The sequence below is a fragment of the Octodon degus genome, unplaced genomic scaffold (genome assembly GCF_000260255.1).
Source record: "Octodon degus isolate 3935 unplaced genomic scaffold, OctDeg1.0 scaffold00149, whole genome shotgun sequence".
NCBI lineage: Eukaryota > Metazoa > Chordata > Mammalia > Rodentia > Octodontidae > Octodon > Octodon degus.
The window spans coordinates 2,394,593-2,400,197 of NW_004524725.1; the positions used below are offsets into that span (position 1 = coordinate 2,394,593).

The 5,605-nt window shown below is 33.8% G+C and overlaps 1 non-coding gene across 1 annotated transcript; it reads left to right on the forward strand.

The window, feature by feature from the left end:
• Positions 1 to 4,300: 4,300 nt before the first annotated feature.
• Positions 4,301 to 4,461, forward strand: LOC111812901. The gene has a single exon (XR_002818275.1). It is a non-coding gene; the product is annotated as a U1 spliceosomal RNA (small nuclear RNA).
• Positions 4,462 to 5,605: the final 1,144 nt, after the last annotated feature.

The window sequence follows — 5,605 nt, forward strand, 5'->3', positions numbered from 1 at the left end:
CAAAATTAACTAAAATTTTTCTCAAAAGCTTTTAATGTAGCCTTAGAGAAACTGTCTCAAAAGTAGTCATAATAAAAAGGAATGTATTCTGATCTTCATAGGTTAAATGATTGAAATCAAAGTTCTTAGATATTTAGCACTTACCTACAGGAGGAAGCCTGAAGGAATAATAATTGTAATGTTGTCATGAAACTTGGATTCTAACTGGGACTCTTCTGAATGCATCTTTCCACTGAAAAATAACACTAAGTCATCTTTATAGGAGAGTGTTGACTTCTGACTCATCTAACATGATTAGATCAGACTTATTCCTCCTTTGCTCTGCTTCTTTACTAAGGAAAAATGATAAGCTATTATTGGGAAAATATTAAGAATATTTCAAGTAAATATGATAAAAGTCAGATATATACAAAGTCAATAAATCAGTGAACTCAATTTTTGAAGACTCTATACCTTTAACCAAAATATCTTTTCATTCTATATTTAAATATATAACTAATTAGATACATCAAATCAATGCAAAATCAACTTGGATACATTTGATAAGGGGAAGGTTGGTTTAATATTCAGCCTTTTATTAACATTTGAGTTTTTGTTAATATAACAAGACACAGTGTGAAACTATAGGCTTGGAAAGAATAAAAGTGTACAGAAGAAGTTAACTTTAAGGATCTCTACAGTGATTTTATATTAGTATAATCCCTTAGCTTTAATACACATTTAGCAGTGAGGCCCTGACTCAGAGTTGAAGCAGAGTTGCATGACCACATAGTATATTGAATGTGCTCAGGACAATTCAAGTGGAAATAGATCACAGACCTTCAATTATTCATATTGGCTCCCTTGATCAAAACCAATTCACTGGATAATTATACACTTCTCCATCCCTTTGGCCTGATAAGCTCTAATTGAGTTAGGGGATAAGGCAGCAAACTGAACTTTATGTTGGTTGTTTGTTCCTTGGGTTTAGCTTTAAATATGGAACTTTGGCTTTAAATTAGGATTATCTATACTTACAAGATGGCCGGAAACTCTTGGGTCTTTTTCTTCAAGTGGATTTTTTTGAGTGTTGTCAGTCTTTGGTTGAGATATTTTCTATGGGTCTGTTGTTAGGTGGTGCACTAATGCATTATGCATGATTCCTGGCTGCTCTTTGTACAAACAAGCTGCACAGTGTTCCCCTGTGATTTCCCACATATGCTGAGTCTGCAAATTTCTGATAATATTTACTCGGTCAGGAATAATTTTTTTCATAATATTAATACCGTACTTTCATGATAAGTTATCAGGGATGAATAACTTATCTACTGTACTTATGTAAAACATTTAAATATTTAAAGCATCAAAAAGTAAAAAAAAATCTTCCTTCACTGACATTACTCAGTGAATATATTTTCTCAGTAATATGAAGCTTTTATAACATTGATTTATTATATTAAAAGTAAATGCAAAACTTCCGGAATAAAACCTTACCCTAAATATTTATAGTTTGAAAGTAAATCTTATTAGTGTTCTGTATGAACCATTAATTATAGTAGAAGAGGATGAATTAGTTTTCATTCCTTATATATCACCAACTTCAGAATACATAAAATCTTTATTTTCCAGGAATCCTTGGATAGCAGTAGTAGAATATATAAACATATAAAATTAGAGCTAGAGAGATAGTTGAGCAAATTAATGGACACTGTAGGAGGGATAAGTGTTAGGGTGAAAAAGTCTTGACACAAGGTTTTGAGAGTTGCTTTCTAGTCTGAATGCTGCTGTTCCTTCAGTGGTGCAAAAATGGTAGTCTTTCTCTACTCGTTTATAAATTATTGGTCACATTTGCCCTGCCCACCGAAGATTTTGTAATGGTCAAATAAAATAACATCTATGGGGATGCTTTGTAAGCTATCCAACACTATATCAATTGAGTGCTGTTATTTCATTAGGTCTTGGCACTATGAAGTTATGTCCAATTGATCGATTATGGGACCATACATTTCCAGGTATCTATTGAGAAAGCTGCCAGTGAAAAAGACAGTTTCATTCATTTTCTTTGATATTATAAAATTAATACCTAGGAGAAAGCTTAGAAAATCAACTTTAAAAGCCATTGCCTCAAAATATACACATTAAAAAGAAAAAAAAAAATACCAGACTTGCCGCTTGAAAGTGAGTTCAGTAGGTTAGGAGGATTGCTCTATGAGTCAGCTAATCGGATCATGCATACCAGGTTGTAGTGATTCCCTGAATTTTCGCAAAAATGGGCCTCATGATTTAGCTGAAGGCAAAGTAAATTCAGGGAGGTACTATAAGGCTGTGAGGTCCTGAAGAGTTTCAGGGAAGGTGGGAAGAGAGCACAGATTATCAGCTGATCTACAGAGACGTAAGCAAAAATAATGACTGTCAAAGGCCAAATCATGTTGAAATGAAAGAAGACCCATACAGGTTTCCCTCATCCTAAGCTAAAGTGTATTTTGGATATAAATATTCTCCATTATTTTTGCTATTTGAGAGGCTCTGGAATCTTTAAATGTACACTTTAAGAATATTTAGTATACTTCATCAGATTGCACAGTACTACCTAAATCAAATTACACAAACAGATTAAGACTTTTCTATAATCATTACAACCCTTTCCTGTATGTGTAATTTTAATAAATCTGATTTAATAGCTAAATTTCCACAAAATTATCATCTTACAGTTATATTTTCTGCAGTATTCACTGTGCCAGATTCCACCGGAAACACTTCCAAATAATGAAAATGAATTCAGAGTGAGGGTAAACAGTTTGGACATTTGTTAAATCAGGAAAGCTGCCTCTTAATGGGTGCCACTTAACCTTGGTTTGAGCCCATGATACTTCACAAGAAAATCATACAAAATTGGGTGACATTGCTGGAAGAAAGCTAGTCTGCAAACAAACCTCAGCCCTGCAAGCCAGCAGGGTATTTCATGTGCTGTGGGGGTACGTGTGTTAATTTAAATAAATAATATTTCAAAGAAACTTTAGGTTTAGCATTTCACCATATAATCTTTGAAGGTATACTCCAGATCAAATTAATTTATTGATATCATCCTCTTCCCCTGTTACTGTCTTTTTCTGGGTGTTTTATGACACCATCTAATATAATGATACTAGGAAACATGGAAAAGTGACCCAGAAGTCGAAGAATCCCACCATTTCCCTTTGAGCATTCAATACCTACAAGCGAGAATTTCTAATTGGTGTCTATTTTTGAGGAAGCTGCTAAGATAATTACTGAGGAGAATGAACAGGGAGAAATATAAATTCTTTCCTTCATCAACTTAGAACAGCAATGGATAAAGAACTATTTCTATATAAATAAAGAGCTACAAGAGTAATAACCTTTTAAAACTGTGTGGATAATTCTTTGAAAGTTCATAAAACATCTCATTAAAACAAGAATAGTTTCTTTTACCCCAGTGCCTCTATATTCTCATTCATGGCAATACTCATTGGCTCTTCTCCGACACTCTTCCTTTAACTTGCTGGTGCTTTCATATATTATGCCAGGAGAAACTTAACCTCAAGGAGACCCCTCCATCAGCTTCTGTGATGTATTAGTCACTGTCATTCAGCAATGAAGGATTCAAAAGCTTGGCGATGCATGCTTTTCTTACTTAACAATGTAGACCAACCTTTTAAATGTACTTCAACGTTCTTGTGAATAATATCTGGTCAGCATAAATCAAGACTGTGCAGCGCAGTTGTATCAATTGTCTTGTTCTCTCCTTGCCCTTTGGTTCCTTGATCTGCCACCGACATTACCCGAATTCACTCAGTCTGCTAAATATGTCTCACGAAGAAGAGCTCTCATTGTCAGGTGCTCTAAAAATAGATTAAAGAGATCTTATAATTTTGAACACAATGTAGACAGAGAATCAAGTTCTAAAACCACCTGTAACATGCCTTTGCAACATGGATTTACAATACACTTTGGGCTTCAATGGGATCTGGTGTCAGGAAATCATCTACTTAATGAGGCATCAATTCTAAGCCAAAAAGAAAACTAATGACAAAGCTTTGCCCCTACAACTGAGCCATTATTTTTAAAGCTATTATTAAATTTTTAGTACATTTTAGAAGTCCAGCAGAATTAATGAACTTATGAAAGCTCTCAACAATATTTTATGATGAATGGACCCTTATATTTTAACGTGGATGCCATTATTTCTGTAGAACTAAACCAAAATATTTACGGCATTTTTATAGGGCTAGTTAATTTATTATTTCAGTCATTCATGGATTGAAAAAAATGAACTTGATGTTTTACTCTAAAATGCTAATGGCCACTTACCTGGCATTTGAGACGATGGTCACGGAGACGGTCTTCCCAGCATGAGGCTGACCCATTGCACGCGGATGTGCCGACCTCTGCGATTTCCTCAAATGTGGGAAATTCAGCTGCACAATTTGTGGTAGTGAGGCGCTGCCTTCACACTTTCCTCTATTTTTTTTTAATAAAAAAGTAAAATGGGGCCGGGGAGATGACTCAGTGGAATAAGCGCTTCCCTGGCAAGCGCAAGAACCTGAGTTCAATCCCGCTTCCACAAAAAAAAAAAGTAAAATAAAATGCTAATGGAATAATATGCCAAAGTATTTCTAGAAAAATATGCCAGTCAGTACTAAATAAGCAATAATGTGTAATTATTTATTTCAGTATGCATTCTTTAGATTTAGCATTAGCTTTTTTCTAGTGTCAAGACCCGTCCCTCTCTTAATTCACACTATGCATCCATGTATGTTCCAGTTGTGTGAAGCTAAGTTAATTAAATTCAGTTAAATTTTATGTCTCTACTGTACTGTTGAAAATACACAAAACCCATTTTGTTTTTTAAGGTACAAGTTATTGTCAGGGAGATAGCTCAGTGACATTATGCATGCCTGACAAGCACAAGGTTCTGAGTTTGATCCCTGGTGCAGAAAGAAAAAAAGGTCAAAGTTATTTTGTTTGAAAGCAAAAACTCAAGTTTTTATTCTTATTTTTAGCAGTTTATTTTTTTCCAGTACAGGATATTCACTTGAACATTATTAACAGAAATGTTAATACATGGTAGAAGATACTGTGCATAATGGAAAGAGAGGTATATAAATAAAACCTGAATTTATTGTAGGGTAAACTTATTGTAGAAATTGATGGCAATGTCTAAGTGACCATCAGTGATGGCTTTGGGAAAGGCATGAAGGAGTTAGTACAGCTTGGAATGTGGGAGATCTGATTTAGTTAGCTGGCATTTAATTTTTCCTCCTTGAATGTCTCAGTATCCTTATAATTCAGCAATTTGTAATCTTAGTTTAAATACTTTCAGTTTTGAAGCTCTAATTATAGTTTATATAATTCGTGTTTTCCAAAGAACACTGTTTCTTTCTACATAGAAATGTTTGTGTATTTCTTTCAAATGTTTAAATATTTTAGCATTGGTAATAGGAAAAAACTCCTTATAATAGCTTTATTATAGCCTTATTGAAGAAAATGGAAGCTATATGTTAGAAGTCTAAAAAAAAGAGTTAATTTTGAAATTTGACTACATCATTTTTAGTGGGATTCATAAATGTGCATAATGTTTGCAGGCAGAAAAGTAACAATAATCACA